The sequence below is a fragment of the Heterocephalus glaber genome, unplaced genomic scaffold, assembly GCF_053883595.1.
Source record: "Heterocephalus glaber isolate CG9 unplaced genomic scaffold, H.glaber_assembly_v1.0 deba00001498, whole genome shotgun sequence".
NCBI classification, from domain to species: domain Eukaryota; kingdom Metazoa; phylum Chordata; class Mammalia; order Rodentia; family Bathyergidae; genus Heterocephalus; species Heterocephalus glaber.
The window spans coordinates 178492-196974 of record NW_028258321.1 but is presented as its reverse complement, the minus strand read 5'-3'; the positions used below and the strand labels follow the sequence as shown (position 1 = coordinate 196974).

Sequence of the window (18483 nt, the reverse complement as noted above, 5' to 3'; positions counted from 1 at the left end):
TGTCTAGAACAGAACAAAATCACTCATTTGTAGGAATGCAAATTTGAAGATGAACATGAGAAAGAGTCCAAGGAGAAAAAGAAATAAAATCTCAGACCCGTAGACCTGGGGCAGTAGGATCATCCCATCCCACAAGATGCGGCTGTGGAGATCAGGAAAGACTTTCCTTTCCCAGGATTTACCCCTCTCACCTTCAGGCTGGGATGCTTTCTGGGTTAGCATCCTGAATAACTGTCAGTAGGATCCCCTTTGGGACAGTTCTGTAGAAGGACGGACAACAAGTTTCCCTACTTGCAACTCCTGTCTCTCGAGAACTACTCAAGATTTGGAGGATCTTCCACCATGGACATGCACTCATGTGAGTAGACACCCTCAGAATTAGGAAGAGAAAAGGTAGGTTCTCAAGTAGCCTATGGAAACCATTGCTGCACTGAACAGTCTACCTGGGCCTTAGCATGCTTTCATCGAATATTTGTTCAATGAGTGACTGATTAACTGACCACATTGCTTTTTCAGCCAATTAAAGAAAACACAAAGAATTACAGAAATATGCTTGGGGTCAACAACCTTCTCACTAGGGGAAAACATCCTGTGCACCAAAGTATTCACAGAAAAGGTTTGAGGTAAAGGATATGTTAATGTTCATGCTCGTAGAGAAGCATGAAAGAAAATATACAACACATTATATATCCTGGGTGCACAGTATTAAGAAAAGATTGATTTTAAAAAGGTATGGGAGAAGATTCAGACAGGAAAGATGGAAGACTCACTAAATTTTAGAGCAGAAATTGATCCTGAAAATCTGTCCAATCCAGCACTGTCAATCCAGGTGAAAACCGGTCCCCGGACACATGAAGGAACGCACCCAATCTCAGCTACTTTTCTCATTGTGAGACAAAATATTCAACACCCAAAGTTAAAGAAAGAAAGGTTTATTTGGCTCACAGTTTGTAGAGATTTCAGTCCACAGCTGGTTGGACCCGAGGCAAGGTGGGTGCCAGAAGGGCACGGCAGAGGAGAAACAGTTTGTGGCAAGCAAAAGGCAGCAAAAGCAAGCAGGAGGTGACAAGCCTTTTTCTGTCCCCTTAAATCTTATCCAGGTGATCCACTGGTGGATAGCACTCACACCCTTAATCCTAGCATTGCATCCTTGAGTCCAGCGTCACACACATTAGATCCAGCCACCTCTGAAAAATCCCCACCTATGACCGCATGGGGCTTGGAGGACATCAAGACCCAGCCATAACACAGACCCTGAGCTCTTGCAATTGAGTGACCAAATCATTTACTTCTCACCTGTGACTCTTCCCATTCTTGGGCAGCTTTACTTCCCCTAGAATTGCGCAAAGCTGAGTGGAATTGCAAAGACAAGCATGCTGACCTTACTAATGGGTATATAGTTTTGTTTCTTTAGTCACCTAAGTTGTTTTTCTTAAATAGAATGATCAAAATATCTTTGTCTGTGGGAATTAAGGACTCTTCTCTGTTCCCTCAGCCCCACAAGAACATGAGAGAAATGGCTAATAGCTCTATGCAAACATGGTAAGAGGAGTTTGAAATTATCCCATTTTTATTTATCCTCTGACTCAAGGTGACAGTGTAGTTTCCGGTGCCCATGTAGGTGATGAAATCAAATTTCTACATGAGAGTTTGGAAACAGAAAAAACACATATATCAAGCAAAACTTTTCTTTCATAGGATGGAACACAAAGCTTATGCAGTAGGTGTTTTTTAGTCAGGAATCATTCAAACTTGTTCAAGAAAACTGCCAGATTGGCCGTGCTATCAAGTAGAATCAATAGTTTTTCATCTGTCCCTGAAACCCGGTTATCTCTGACACACCACACCTTACCTTTGTCTCTACACAAGCACTTCTGGCTGCTTCCCCTGGAAAGCAGCAGCCTGCCTCTCCCACTGGTAAAAAATCAGCTTTGAGAAACCACAAAGTTGGCTTTTAAGACCCTTGAGATGAATGAAGGAAAGAAAAGGTCAGGTTAAAACTTAGCAGTGCTTAAAAGGTGCTAATCAGAAAGTGACCATTAGAGAAATGCTACTGAGATTTAGTTTTTTAGGGTGAAAGTAAGAAAATAGATAAGAAAAGAAATGAGAACATTGAGGGAGAGTGGGGTTTTTTTTCCCTTGGCAATGCTTCCACTCTGAATTCAGCACTTGCAGCCACAGCATGCTTCTGTATTTCCTTTGCCCAAGGAGAATAAAATCTCAAGACTGAAAGACTATGACAGCCATATCTCATGCAATCCATCCCCCACACACAAACACAACCTCTAACAAATAGCTGTCCTGTCGGCTGAACTAGGTTCAGTGATTTCGAACTTGTAATCTTGCCAAGAAGTTTAGCCTATGCTATATATATTTCCACTATTTTTCTGAATGAAAAAGACTCTTTTGATGTTTTAATTTGCCCTTCTCTGATTACTAGACAGAATAACTTTGTTCTCTTGTTTGGTTTACTAGTTGGAATTTCCAGATTTTTCTGTTGGCTAGGAAAGAACTCAATATAGCCGCTTGAGTGCATGTGAGTGTATATATCTGTGTGTATTTGTGCATATATGTGTGTATTTGTGTGTATTTGTATGTATATATGTGTGTATATATGAAAATCTTCCAAAGACTTTTTATCAAAAGAGACTGAAATGCTGACTGCCCAAAATAATAATAAATTTCTGCAAGAAACAAGCAAACAAAAACTATACACTAAGAATAAAACAAGTGAAAAGTATTTATATTAAGGCAGAACTGAAAGAAACTTAATTCACAGAGGTTTTAGATAACCTTCCCCCTTTCCTCATGTTCTGTATTTCTGAATTAAATGTCCTATTAAAATGCAAATACCCTAGGAATACTATAACAAATTACTACAAACTGTGCTGCTAAAAAAAAAAAGAAAGAAAATTCCCACTTCTGAAGGCCAGAACTCTTTGTGGTCTGTCTGAAGATGTGAAGGAGAGTCCATCCTTGCCTCTTCCTGGCTCCTGATGATTTCTGGCCATCTTTCCTTCATTTGCAGCCACACCATCCGGTACATCTTCATTTGAATACATTACAAGGACCCTATTTGTAGGTTCCAAATGGACATGAACTTTGGAAAACGCTAATCCAGTACAGAGTCCTCGGACTTTCTTTCTTTTGTTGGAAGAAAATCCAATGTCCACTGTCAGGAACTATCTTATATTGTTTTAGGGATATAGTTCCTCTCTCTAGAGGGCCTGGCGAGCATACAGGAGTCTATGGGTTCAATCCCCAGCACTGCAAAAAAAAAATTGTAAGAAAAAAAGACTCACTGATAGAAGGAAATATCAGAAATTGATATAAAAGAGCTTATATTAAAGATAGACGATGAACTACTCTGTTTTATCAGTGCATATTAGCAATATAAATAATGAAATTTGTTTGGTATATTGATATATATATTTTTTTTCATTCCTGTTGTCCCCTCTTTGTTTCCTTCTCCCTGCTCTGATCCTCCTACTCATCCCTGAAAGTTCACTTTCCATTTTCCTGTTGATGAATCATGCTATATGAAGCTGTTAAAATCTCTCATTATCTCAGATAATTTCTTAGGCTCTTCATAATCCATTTCAACATCATCATCACCATCATCATCTATTAAAGAATCTGACAAAATCATATTTGCTATCTTTTTCATAAGTATAACAGTAAAGGCTGCTTCATAAATAGCACCATAACAATAAAAAATAAAAATAATACATGAGTATGAATTAAAACTGTTCAACTCAAGGTCAAACATCAAGCGAAGCCACAAAATGAAGAACAAATTTCATTTTAGTGATAGATTTTCTTTGTGTTTTGAAAAGACAGGTGGGTAAACATGGCAAGAAATTATGTTAACCAAAGTAGTTTAGAACTGTGGAGTACTTTGTGGAAAACGTAAGCATGTAGGTAAGTATGTAGGTTAGATAAGTAAGATAGGTAAGGGCATAAAATTCACCTGTGGACAGTTCGTACTTTCCCATTTTCGATTTTCCATAATTCTTAAATTCCTAGACCACAGTATCCTGAGAAAAATGCAAAACCAGAAGGAGCTACAGTAGGGCAGGTTGAGGTTTGTGAGTCTGAGCACAGGTTAAATTATTAGAAGGCAGAAAGGAGAGAACTAGCTGCTGGGATTCATAGTCTATAAATTGAAAGCATTTAAAATAGCAAGCCCTGTCCCCACAGCACATTCCAGTTCTGCACTCTCAGAATCCTTAATTGCCTGTCAGTGTGTGGGACCCTTCATTCCTGAAAGATTCCCTCAGCCCCCAGGGGACCTGGAGGGCAGCTCTGGGAGCCTCCTGCCAGATGAGCTGCCCAGCTGCGGCTTAGCACTGCAGAGAAATTAGGACAGCCCTTGAGCACCTCGAATGATGACTTCCTCAAAGGTTATTAAAATCCTATATGAGATGCTCCCAGGAAGCTCACAGTTTAACCCAATGGTAATTACCTTTGTACAGTGACTAACAGTCCTAATTTATTAACTGTGTATGAATAGTATATGGCTTATTTTTTAATAAATGCAAGCCTACCTCAGGGGTGCCTGAGGAACATGGGGATACAGTTGTAGGATGATACCCTGTCCTGCTTGACAAAGTCAATAGAAGAAAAAGGTAATTCAAAACGGGCCAAGATGTTAGTTTCACAATCAATAAAACATTATCAGCATCTGCAGACACTGTTCAAAACATGCTAAATTAGATCCTTGTTTCCCTTGAGCTATAGTCTCAGGAGCAGACATTAGAAAAGAAGAAGGAAGGACACATCGGGAATAAAAATACTCATCAGTTAGTTTTCAACAGCAAGTTAAGTTTTATAAAGCTTATTAAGAAGGGCTTAAATCACAAAGACATTTGTTTATTTAACAAAGAATTTGAAGACAGATAATTCAGTACAACAGCTCAGTAACATCTTCAAAAATCTGAATGCTTTGGTCCTTCCACGCCACTATTAAGCATTGGCTTCTCATTCTTAGATCTATCCTCTCACCATCAGCAGATAGCTGCTAAAGTACACCAAGGACACTCAAGGCAAAAGGAAGGATTTCTTCTAATGAGAAATACAAACAATAAAACCTAAGCAAATGTGTCTAGTCTTAAAATCAAGTGTAGGATAATTCCTCCACACCTGTAAACCATCAAGGAGCTTTTCCAAATCTTTTCCAGAAAATTCCTGTCCTCCTTCCCTTCACCCCTCACTCCCAGCACATTTCTTCATTTTCTTCATTGATTACTAGGGTACAGGCCACTCTTACCTCAAAGGAAGGCTGCGAAAATAAACATCTGACAAAGGACAAGAAACTTATTACTGCTACTCTACTTCCACCCCTGAATAAAAACCATGGTGTGTCAGCCAGGGATGCAGACTATCAGCTGGGGGGCAGGGGGGATTAAAATCATTTCCCACCGAACAGGAACATTCAATCTTAAATCTGTCCCTTAATCCAGCCACATAAAAAATGTCTTTGACACAGATACAAATGTGAATTTTTAAGACTGAGTGGTAGCCCTCGTGATGTCTTCTTCAATGGTTTCCCACATCACATATTGAGACTGGAGACATGAAAATAGATCACAAATCCAAATGAGTTCCACGGAAAACTAACCTTACATGTTTGGGGTTGAGGGGTGGGTGGATGAATGGAGAGGTTTATGTTTTTATATAGAATTGGGAACTCTTATAGACCATTAGAGTACTAAAGGGTATGACAACTGATGAAGCAGATAGCCCTGTGTAACCTAATATTATCCACACAACAATAAAATTATATTGTTTTACATAACGCCTACTAATACCCCCTAAGATGCGTGTTGGAAAAGGCTGAGAAGTCACTTTTCTATTCTTCATTACCGTGGGAAATGGATAAGATTCTGGGATTTTATTTATTCCTTATTTTCTAAGAAAACACCTTCTATTATACCACTAATATCTCACTAGTAACAGCTGCTCATTAAATTACCATTTTTTTTCCTTTCTTTCTTTTATCTTTCTCTGACACCAAGCAAGGTTTGAAGCAGGCTGGAGACAGTGAGAAATTTTGAGCCTATCCAACTGTCAAGAATAAAGGATTTAACCCTACAGAGTCCAAACTGAAAATAAAGCCACAGGCACTTTGATTTATAACAAAACAAAAATACGATTACTTGGTAAGATTCAGAGAGATTATGAAAAGTAATAAAAGCCAGTATGATTATTTGAATGACAGCTTTCATCTAAGTGATGTTAAACAGGACTCTTGTCCAAATTCTGGTGGTTTTCAAGAACCAGAGAGATCGTGGGGTCAGAGAAGATGGGGAACTATGTCTTTTGCAACCTTCCCATCTCTGCTTTCTCCCTCTTTGATCTCACCAGCCAGTGTCCCAGTGAACCTGGCATGTGAAATGAGGGCTGGACAGACATACTGTCAGAAGGCTCAGTAATACTGCCCCCAACCTAGGTGGCATGCTAATGGACAGAACTCAGTTCTGTTGTAAACATTCTCACACTGCTCTCACTTGCTGACATGGGGAAAGAGATCAAAATCATGGGCAGATAACGGCCTCGGAAGTCATCCTTACAGGACTTCCAGGTGTCTGAGGGTTTTCTCAACACATGCCCCTCGGAAATTCTCTCAGTTCTGTAGGAGGCACACTTAAACAGTCTTCACCAGAAATAACTCTGTGCCGACTGAGGTGCCAGGACACTTCACCAAAGCTGATAACTTTTTCCAACAAGTAAGAAATCCTGGCCAGTGTCAGTCCATCCCTAGGTCCAGACACCTGTGTCTAGAGATCTGAACAACAAGGTTGACTGGGGAGTCTTAAGTGTCATGGCTCAGTCTAAGTTAGACTGTGGACTGTTACACACACACAACTTTCCTCCAGAGACTTCTAATTGCAAACGATAACTCCCAAACACTTTCCTTCTTTTCCCTCCTTCATCTCACTCAGCCTGAGGAGGACTCTGCAGGTGACCTGGACAAGCTTACACGGTTGAAGCCCACAGAACATGAAGGATGAAAACATGTCAGGAAAGCAAATATAGAAAAAAACCATAATTCAGTTCTTACTGCCAAATCTAACTTCTCCCCTTTACTCATCTGAGAGAATCCAGACCAACCAGAACCATCCCATCACATTTGAAAACTCTCCCCTCACCTGGAATTTCCTCTTCTCACTCTGTGCACACAAATGCATCTGGATCAACACCCAGCTCTTACACAGCGCTGCTATTGACACTTCCATCTCTCTCCACTGGAGTGAAAGAGCTTGTCCAAGAAGCCCCAGGTGGCAGGTGGTAGAGCTGGATATGAGCCCAGGCCTTTTCCTCTAACTGAAAATTCCATCCATGCTCCTCACTGGCTCACCTGGGACTTCCCCAGCAGAAGTGAGCCGTGATACTAACTCATATGGTTGTAACTCAAAGATCACCATCTTTAAATCTCCTCACCACTGGAGCCTCCGGGGAACACAGGGCAGTGATCAAAGCCTGGTTTGTAAAGCCCCGCAGGCTCACTGTTTTCCCATTTCAAATACAAATCAGCAAAATGTTGGTGAAAGAAGAAACAGTCACTGACCAAGACAGGGCGACCTTGCAAGACCACATTACTGTCTAGAGCAAGCCAACTAGCGGCTCCTCTGGCGATTTCAAACTCCAATTTCTGTTAAGCTTTAAGCACAGGATCAATATAAAATCTGACTAAAAGCCGATCGAATGTACGAGCTGCTGTCTTACCCTCACTGAAAACTGATACTTTTCCATCACTGGGACATCTTTGCTAGACAAATTCAACAGAGATAACTTCTTGTATTTGCCCTGACACAGGGCAGCTTCTTCACTTAGTCGCTTTGCGCAAAGTGCCAAGATAGGAAATGTCATCTCCAGACAAACCGCAACCCCTTGGCTGATGGGCAGTGCTCTGGAGTACCAGGACAAGACCTCACTTTTCACCACAAGCTAGGAAGACCCTCAGACCCTTAGCGTGTGCATTTTCTAGGGCTACAGTCTGCATCCGTGCATTAAAACAGCTAAAGTGGGAATGTAAATCAACTTCAAAACAGTCATTGGGGATTTTACACTTATAGAACATTGACTGTACGGGACATTCCTTGACCTGTTTCTAATTTCTTGTTAGTCCAGCATCACCTCATTTCATCTTTTCAACACCTTTCTTTGCCATCATACCTCTATGAATAGGCCTTACGACCAAGGAGTCCCAAGCTCATCTCTACCTGGTTTTCTTGCCCTACAAAAGACTCTCCAGGAAAGCAGAGCCCCTCTCCTTCATAACACAGCTCCTGCACCCCTTAACACCGAATGTAGACCTAGGGCCTATCTGTTAGTTGACCGACTAAAAGAGGATATTGTTAGGTATTTCAGAGCCCCCACAGAGCAAGCCCCTCCTCTCCTTTCTCCCTGCCCCACTCCGTCCACAGGGAACAGGGAACTTCTGCATAACTAAGGCCTGACCTCTCTTTGTTAGTGACTCTCTGCCTAGTTAAGGTCTCCGCCCCCCCATTCCGTGGTCAGATGTTCCAGTGAGATAAGGGCTTCCCAAAAGCAAGCAGTGACTCCATCCCCCCTGGCCAAAACCTGCTGCTGCACACCCCAGCCCCAATCCCCCACCCCCACAATGGGCCAGTGCTCTCCCACCTGCAAGATCCCTGTATAAGCTTCCAGCTCAGCCCATACAGTTGCTGATCTCCATTCTGTGAGTCAGCCCGGCAGGCTGCAGACTGCTGCCCCAATAAAGCTTGCTTGAACGTCCGTGTGTGCCCCCCTTCTTCAGTGACCCTTTCAGATATCAATAGATTTTCAAGCATTGCTGAATTAATAACTACAAGGCCCCATTTTAGAAGCTTAGAGGAATTAATTGACTTGATCAGCAGTACTAACTTGCTCAATAGCTCCAAAATTTGAATTAAAGTCAGGTTCAACCCCTCTGGAAGTTCATAATGTCCTCCAAACCACCCTGTTTTCTGCTTAGTTGTACTGGCTTCACCGTTCTCCCTCAGCTAGACATCTGCAAGTTAACTGTATCAGAGATGCTATGCTCTAAACTCAACTCCCTTCCTAGCGCTTCCTCACACTCACCCTCAGCTTCTCACACAAAACACCAGGCTCTCACAGCAGCTGTGGGAAGCACATCAAGGTAGAGCTATGTCTTCCATTCTGGGTGCCAGGCTCAAGAAGTTCCTGGCATCTGGGCCATGTTTCATCGGAGCTGATGGACCTGTTTATGACTGGTGGTGACAGTAACCTTTGCACTGCAATGTTGCAGGAGATGAGCCTCATGATCGACTCTTCTTTGACCTCCCTAGAGTTCTGGGATGGAGGGTGGTACAGAAAATCCCCCTAGCACAGAGATATGCCCCCAATTCAAAGATCGCATCTCTAATAGAGAAAACCTGAACACAGATTCCTGTAACAACCTCCATGTTTCCATCTCAAATTTCAACATGGAGAGCTATTACTCATCCTTCAAGAACTAGCACATATTTACCTCCTCAGTGACAATGCCTTGTAGAATGCGAGCCCCAACCTACTCTGTTCTTGGCATTCAAACACATTCTGCAGCATTTATCACAATGTTTACAGTTAATAAAATATTCATATTAGGCTGAGAACCTGGGGGAACAGCCTTTCTCACTCTGTCACCTGTTTCTTCAATACCCAGCACCGAGCCTGGGTGCACAATAGGAGTCTGACAAGGTATCATTGACATTTTATTTCTGTTACACTTCATCAGTTAGATTAAACTAAACTAAGATATTCATAGGATGGTGTAACTTTTTTCCACATGTACATGTATCTGTTTATTAAAAGGACAGCCACAGACAAATCTCATAATGTAATTTTAAGCAAAAGAAGCCAGATCCAAACTAGTACATATATACATGAAGTTCAAAACCTGGCAAAAACTGATGGTGTTAGAACCGCTATTGTCATGGTTTGTACTAATGCATCTCTACATGGGCATCAAGGGGATCCAGGAAAACAAAGCATTAGTTTTTAAATGTTCGCAGTTTTTGTTATAAACTGACAATAAACATGACTAAAAATGACATCTCTCTGGGAATACTTCTGGCAATTGCATGACAATGGAAACACTACAAAAGGCATCCTTCTTAGATGCCAATGTTCTTTAATTACCTGCTGAGCACTGTTTAAATGGTCCTCAGCTATATGGTATGCAAGATGATTTTCTTTCCCGGAAATTGACATATCCTAGATCAGCTTACATTAATAGATCTCTTGGATTTAAAAGATGCAGAATTTTCTCAAAAATTTAAAGCCTCTCTCTGAAAAAGCTAATCTTCCTGCCTGCTCTTGGTCTACGGGAGCCCACTGACACCCGGTCTCCCCAGTCTCATGCTCTGTAATCTAGCGTCCCTGACCTCCCTCTGCAAAGGGCGAGGAGCTGAGTCTGGACTCTTGCTCTTCTCGTCCTAGAGGAACTCGGCCAGGGGAAGAAGCAGAGGCAGGTTGCCTCACTGGGGCATCTGACCTCCTGTACCTGACTGTGGGACCAAAATGACTCCATTTTGGAGCCGTCTCCTTTGTTCTCTCAAATTTGTGCTTAAACTAGGAATTTACCACTTGAAATTCCTGAGTTTATTACCCAACCACCTGTGTACCCGGGGAGAGAGCGTTCCAGGCACACTATCTGTAGGATAAGCAGTTAATGAGCTGACTGTCCACACAAGATAGATGCGGCCATTAGTGGGTCTGCTAACGATCAGTATGTAACAACCGGCCGTTAATCTTTGCCCCTTTTCTCCCTCACAAAAATCTATACGTAACCCCCTTAACCCCCCCTAAGCCTAACCAATCAAAACCCTACACTTCATATGTATTTAGTATTAACCAATCACCTGGCTACTAACAACCAAAGCTTGTTGTATACTCAATAAAAACCCTGCTAGTTTTGAGGCTCGGGGCTCTCAATCTCGATCCGCTGCGTCGGTGACAATTGAGAGTCCCTGCTTAAGCTTGAATAAACGACCCTTGTGTGCTTACATCGGAAACGGTCTCCTGGTGGTCTCTGGGACTTCACAATCTGGACACAACATTTGGGGGCTCGTCCGGGATCCCAAGACCTTCAGGACTCCCGTACCGGAGGGTCAATGCCGGCTGGTGAGTGTTTTTTGTGTTTGTAAAGTCTGGGCCTATTTTCTGGGAAGGTCGGCAGACGGTCTAGGCGGACGCGCTGCAAGGGCCGCCGACCCGGGATCCTGGAAGACGTTCCGGATTCCGCTGGTGGGGACGGAGTGCCCCAAGAGTACGAGTCAGTGAGACTCCTGGAGGGACGGTGCGGGTCGCTCCCGCGGCACGGCACGAGGCCGTCGTCCCATTTGCATTGCCTCCGATCAGGCGGAGGACGGTTTTGTCTCTCGTGTTTCTTTCTGTTGTGTTTGTCTGTGTGTTGTACTGACTTGGACTGAGACGATGGGACAGACTGTGACTACCCCTCTTTCCCTCCTGAAAGATCATTTCAAGGAAGTTAGGGAGAGCGCTCGTAACCTAAGTTTAAAAATTAAAAAGGCTAAGTTCATCACCCTCTGTAGCTCAGAGTGGCCCACCCTTGGGTCAGGATGGCCCCCCGAGGAAACTTTTGATTTGCAAATTATACGCAGAGTTCGTAAAGCCATCCTTCATCCCGACCAGGTACCCTACATTGCCATTTGGGAATTTCTGATCTCTAACCCACCCCCATGGGTTAAGCCTTTTTTGCCTTCACAGCAGCAGCAACCGGAGTTAATCCTGACGGCCAATGAAAAGGCTCCTAAAAAGCGCGCGGATGAAAAACAAACCGAAACCAAGCCAACCGCGCCACTTTACCCTGTCCTCCAGGGAGGGACCGAAGAAGATCTTATATTTCCTCCCCCCTATTCCCTCCCCTTTCTTCCGCCACAGCAGGCTGGAGGAGGTGACCCAGTCCCAGCCGGGACTAGGGAGCCCGCCCCGGGCGCCGCCGACAACCATGATGGTCCCGCCCAAAATACTCGTCACCGGCGCGCCGCCTCGCCGGCAGGACCGGCAGACTCAACTGTCTGCCCGCTGCGAGCAATAGGGCCCCCTGATGAACATAGAAACCAGCCTCATCATTACTGGCCCTTTGCTACCAGTGATCTTTATAATTGGCGCCGACAACACGCCAATTTTTCTGATAACCCTAGAGATTTGATTAACCTGTTAGAAACTGTTTTGTTTACCCATCAGCCCACTTGGGATGACTGTCAATAGCTTCTGCAGGTCCTGTTCACCACTGAGGAACGAGAGAGGATCCAGAATGAGGCCAGGAAATTGGTTCCTGGTGACAATGGTCAACCCACCACCAATGCTGACACTATCAACACTTCTTTTCCTCTGTCCCAACCCAACTGGGACTTCAACACGGCAGAAGGTAAGGAGAGGCTTTGGGTCTATCGCCAGGCTCTATTAAAAGGTCTGAAAGCAGCAGCGAGGAAGCCTACAAATTTGGCTAAGGTAGGGGATATACAACAAAAGTTAGATAAAAGCCCTGCTGCTTTCCTAGAAAGAATTCAGGAAGCTTTTCGTAGGTACACTCCTATGGACCCAGAAGCAATTGAGACAAAGGCAGCTGTAATAATACATTTTGTCAACCAGGCAGTGCCAGACATTAAGAAAAAGTTACAGAAAGTAGATAGGTTAGGAGAAAAGAGTATTCAGGACTTAGTGGCAGTGGCAGAGAAAGTGTATAACAATAGAGAAACCACAGAGGAGAAACGAAAAAAAGCTGATGACCGCCAGACCCGAAACTTAGCTCGGATCTTTCTGGCTGCCACTGCGGGAGAACAGAAGGAACGTGAACGTAGACTAAGAAAGATTGTGGTGGAAGGAAAAAACAAAGAGAGACGCAGAGAGCGCCCCCAGTTGGGGAAAAATCAATGTGCTCATTGCAAAGAGTATGGACACTGGGCCAGAGACTGTCCCAAAAAGAAACAACAGGAAGGACGCCCCAAGGCCCCTATCCTGGCTATGGATGAATTAAATGATTAGGGGGGACGGGGTTCGGCACCCCTCCCCGAGCCCAGGGTAACCCTAAAAGTGGAGGGGAGACCTATCGAGTTCCTAGTGGATACAGGGGCTCAACATTTGGTCCTACTTAAACCATGTGGCCATGTTTCTGATAAGACCTCCTGGGTTCAAGGAGCTACAGGCATGAAAAAGTATTCATGGACAACCCAAAAAACAGTAGACTTGAGAGTGGGCCAAGTAACCCACTCATTTATGATTATACCAGACTGCCCCTACCCCTTATTGGAAAGAGACTTACTGACTAAATTAGGGGCTCAAATTCATTTCCAACCCGGGGGCACAAAAGTCCTTAATCAGGAAGGAAGGCCCATTCAGGTACTAACCATAAACCTAGAAGATAAATATCTGCTACATCAAAAAAGGGCCCCTCCTGATCCTGACATGGAACAATGGCTCACCATGTTCCCACAAGCATGGGCAGAGACTGGAGGCATGGGGTTAGCTGCACACAGAGCACCAGTGTTCGTGGAAATAAAACCTGGGGCAGATCCTGTACAAGTTCGCCAATATCCTATGTCCCTAGAGGCCCAGAAGAAAATAACTCCACACATCAGGAGGTTGCTTGCTCAGGGGATCCTTAGGCCTTGTCAATCAGCCTAGAACACCCCCTTGTTGCCAGTTCGAAAACCTCATTCTAATGACTATCGGCCAGTGCAGGATCTCCGGGAAGTGAACAAGAGGGTTATGGACATCCACCCCACAGTGCCTAATCCATACACCCTTTTGAGTTCACTTACCCCGAGCCACCGATGGTACACAGTCTTGGATCTCAAAGATGCTTTTTTTAGCCTTCCGCTAGCACCCAAAAGCCAACACATCTTTACATTTGAATGGAGTGACCCAGAACAAGGCCTCAACGGACAGCTGACATGGACCCGATTACCCCAAGGATTCAAAAACTCTCCCACCGTCTTCGACGAGGCCCTACATGAAGACCTGGGTGAGTTTCGCCTCCAGAACCCCCAACTAACTCTGTTACAATATGTAGATGACCTCCTCATAGCAGCTGAAACGCGGAAAGACTGCCTAAGTGAAATCAAGAGACTCTTGATAGTCATAGGAGAACTGGGGTACCGGGCGTCCGCCAAAAAGGCCCAGATCTGCAAACCCGAGGTAAGCTACTTGGGGTACATGCTTAGGGAAGGACAGAGATGGCTGTCGGATGCTAGAAAAGAGACAGTTCTTAAGATACCCACACCAGATTCTCCTCGAAAAGTCAGAGAGTTCTTGGGATCGGCGGGCTTCTGCCGCCTATGGATACCGGGGTTCGCAGAGCTCGCAAGGCCCCTTTACGAGGCAACCAAAGACAATCAGGCTTTTCAATGGACAGAAAAGCTACAAAAATCTTTCGATCAAATTAAAACAGCCTTGCTGACGGCACCAGCCTTGGGCTTGCCCGATATTACTAAGCCATTCCACCTTTACATTGATGAAAACAAAGGAGTCGCTAAGGGCGTCCTGGTCCAACATCTAGGGCCATGGCGCCGCCCAGTGGCGTACCTATCAAAAAGACTTGATCCAGTTGCATCAGGATGGCCCCCGTGTCTAAGAATGATTGCAGCAGTGGCTCTAATGGTCAAAGATGCTGACAAGTTAGACATTAGGCCAAGAACTGTGTGTGACCACCCCTCACGCTATTGAGGGAGTCCTAAAACAGCCTCCGGATCGATGGCTCAGTAATGCTCGCCTGACCCACTACCAGAGCTTACTCCTAAATCCAACCCAAGTTGTCTTTCAGGCCCCGGCTGCTTTGAACCCAGCCACACTGTTGCCAGACCCGAACTTGGAGGCTCCGCTTCACGACTGCACAGACATCCTAGCCCAGGTACATGGAATTCGAGCAGATCTGAGTGACCAACCATGGCCAGATACAGATGATACCTGGTACACTGATGGAAACAGTTTTGTTCGTGATGGCCGCAGGTATGCAGGAACAGCAGTGGTGACAGAGACTGAGGTCATTTGGGCAGAACCATTGCCCACCGGGACCTCAGCACAACGGGCGGAGCTCATAGCTCTGACCAAGACATTGACTCTAGGACGGGGCCAAAAGTTAAATATATACACAGATAGCCGGTATGCCTTTGCCACTGCACACGTCCATGGGGCCATCTACAAAGAAAGGGGACTCCTGACAGCTAAAGGAAAGACTATTAAAAACAAACAGGAGATCCTTGCCCTCTTAACAGCCCTCTGGCTACCTAAAAAATTAGCCATTATCCATTGCCCAGGACACCAAAAAGGCGACACTCCAATTGCCAGAGGAAATAATTTAGCTGACCAGACAGCCCGAGAAATAGCCTTAAAGATTAATCTGACACTGGCCACTCAGCTGCCCGATCCGGGAAGTGCAGCCCTACCAAAAAAACCCCAGTACACTGAAAAAGATTTAAATTGGATAAAACAATTACCTATGCCTCAGTGCCTCAACGGGTGGTAGAAATCTTCTGATTGTAAAGTCATCTTGCCTAAAGCGCTGGGAAAACAAGTTCTCTCCAAGGTGCACCGGACCACCCACATGGGCACTCGAAAAATGCAAGATCTCCTGAGACATGCTGAAATTAAGATCCGTGATGCTAATTCTAAAATTAAACATATTGTTGCTACCTGCAAAGCCTGTCAATTGACAAATGCCACCCACAATAGGGCCAACCCAGGAAATAGGCTGAGGAAAAGCCGACCTGGAGCCTATTGGGAATTGGACTTCACCGAGGTAAAACCTAAAAGGTATGGTTATAAATACTTGTTAGTTTTTGTAGACACTTTTTCAAGATAGACAGAAGCGTTTCCTACCAAACATGAAACAGCGCGAAGTGTGACTAAAAAACTGCTAAAAGACATCCTGCCAAGGTATGGTTTTCCAGTAATGCTAAGATCAGATAATGGACCCGCCTTTATTTCCAAAGTGAGTCAAACCCTAGCACAGATATTGGGGACGGATTGGAAATTACATTGTGCATACAGACCCCAAAGTTCAGGACAGGTAGAGAGGATGAATAGAACATTAAAAGAGACCTTAACTAAATTAACCTTAGAGACTGGCGGTGACTGGGTGACTCTCCTTCCCTTCGCCCTCTATAGGGTACACAATTCACCCTATAAGATGGGATTAACTCCCTTTGAAATCATGTTTGAAATTCCCCCTCCCATTATTCCCAACCTTCAATCAAATGTGCTTGTTAAATTTGATGACCAAAAGTTGTTACTTTCTTTAAAAAGCCTCCAAAGTGTGCACGAGGATATCTGGCCTAAATTAAAAGCCTTATATCAAACTGGACTGCCTCCCAAGCCCCATCGCTATCGACCAGGAGACTGGGTCTTCGTCCGGAGACACCAACAAAAGGACCTTGAGCCCCGTTGAAAAGGACCCTACGTCACAGTCCTGACCACGCCCACCACTCTCAAGGTCGACGGGATTGCCTTGTGGGTGCACTACACCCACGTTCGCCTTGCAGATCCTCACGCTGTCCTAGAGGACTTCGTTCCATCATGGCAGGTGTCCAAAGACCAAGACAATCCCCTCAAACTCAAGCTACATCGTCGACGGTCATGATTGTGGTAACTGTACTTTTGACACCGATTTTAAGAGGACAGAACCCACATGCTCCCCTAAATTTGACCTGGATGATCATCAATACCGCCACAGGTGACATTATTAACAGCTCGTCCAAAGTGAGCCCACCATTAACCTGGTGGCCTGCTCTAGAGTTTGATCTCTGTCGGCTAGCCACTGGCAGCTGGGATATCGGACACTGGAGCCTAGAGTCACGGGGAAGGCCTGAATGTGGGGAAACAAAAAAGGGGTGTACCCTCCCCCCGGTCAATTCACAAACACTGGGTTACAACCATGTAATTCGCAGGGCAATATTACGAGACACCCCCTTCTACAGGGAGGACTCTGCGTTGCCTTAGGTGAAAAATGTTGCTTCTATGTAGATCATTCAGGAGTGGTCAAAGAGTCCATGGCTAAAGTTAGAGAGGACATCGCCAAACATAAGCGAGAAAGAGAACTATCTCAAAACTGGTTCGAATCTTGGTTTAATTCTTCCCCTTGGCTAACTACCCTAATCTCTACCCTGCTAGGCCCCTTGCTTATCGTGTTACTACTGTTGACCTTTAGACCTTGTATACTCAATAGACTAGTTTCGTTCATCAAAAAACAAATTAACGCTGTTCAGTTAATGGTGCTCAGGTCCCAATACCAGCCAATTCCTACCGACTTGATAAAATTAACCCCCAGAGGCCCATGATTGGCCCTCTATAGCATCATGAGAAGGGGGGAATGTGGGACCAAAATGACTCCATTTTGGAGCCGTCTCCTTTGTTCTCTCAAATTTGTGCTTAAACTAGGAATTCACCACTTGAAATTCCTGAGTTTATTACCCAACCACCTGTGTACCCGGGGAGAGAGCGTTCCAGGCACACTATCTGTAGGATAAGCAGTTAATGAGCTGACTGTCCACACAAGATAGATGCGGCCATTAGTGGGTCTGCTAACGATCAGTATGTAACAACCGGCCGTTAATCTTTGCCCCTTTTCTCCCTCACAAAAATCTATACGTAACCCCCTTAACCCCCCCTAAGCCTAACCAATCAAAACCCTACACTTCATATGTATTTAGTATTAACCAATCACCTGGCTACTAACAACCAAAGCTTGTTGTATACTCAATAAAAACCCTGCTAGTTTTGAGGCTCGGGGCTCTCAATCTCGATCCGCTGCGTCGGTGACAATTGAGAGTCCCTGCTTAAGCTTGAATAAACGACCCTTGTGTGCTTACATCGAAAACGGTCTCCTGGTGGTCTCTGGGACTTCACAATCTGGACACAACATGACCATTCCAGAGGACAATGGCACCAGCTGGGGAGCAGCAGTTCTGACCCCAGGCCCCGCTGCCTTGAGGGGATGATGCAGAGTTCTGTCCCCATAATTTGCGTCTGGAGGCAGGGGAGGCGCCTCTAGGGACACTGACTGCCCAGTGAGTGTCTGCTGCCTCTCAGGGAAGAAGGGACAGGGGATGGAGCTTGCCATCCTAATTACCCTACAAACAGCAGCTTCTGGGTCTAGCTGAGCCCGCTAGAGTTTAGCAAGGAAAGGGAAAGTTCCTAGAGGAAACTTCAGCTCTTAGGATTTACTTCTTTCATCTCTGAGATCCTGACACTGGTCTTCAGCAACACACATTTCGTTACAAGCTTGGGATTTGGAAAAGAACCTGGTGACTCCAGTCACAGTCACCTCACCTCTACTCTTGCTGCTGTGGGCAGAACGGCGGTTTGAGCTCAGGTGACTGGCCTGGGCTCCTGCAGCTCCAGGCCGGGGGAGCTCCGCAAGTCCTGGCCTCCGCGCGCCCTGCACCGGAAGCGGCCGGGCCCCTCTGGCGGCCGCCGGAAGTCGGGTCTTCAGAACTCTCGCAGCAAGGCGACCCT

General features: G+C 44.9%; 2 long non-coding RNA genes across 2 annotated transcripts in view; one reads left to right on the top strand and one right to left on the bottom strand.

Moving 5' to 3' along the window:
* LOC147825476 (uncharacterized) overlaps nt 1–18420 on the bottom strand; it is a 175652-nt gene extending 157232 nt beyond the window's left edge. The window contains exon 1 of the long non-coding RNA XR_015440641.1: nt 18298–18420. This is a non-coding gene — a long non-coding RNA (uncharacterized LOC147825476). The remainder of the gene's footprint in view (nt 1–18297) is intronic.
* Nucleotides 11573–17845, top strand: LOC147825477 (uncharacterized). Its single transcript, XR_015440639.1, has 2 exons — nt 11573–12400; nt 16276–17845. It is a non-coding gene; the product is annotated as an uncharacterized LOC147825477 (long non-coding RNA).
* Nucleotides 18421–18483: the final 63 nt, after the last annotated feature.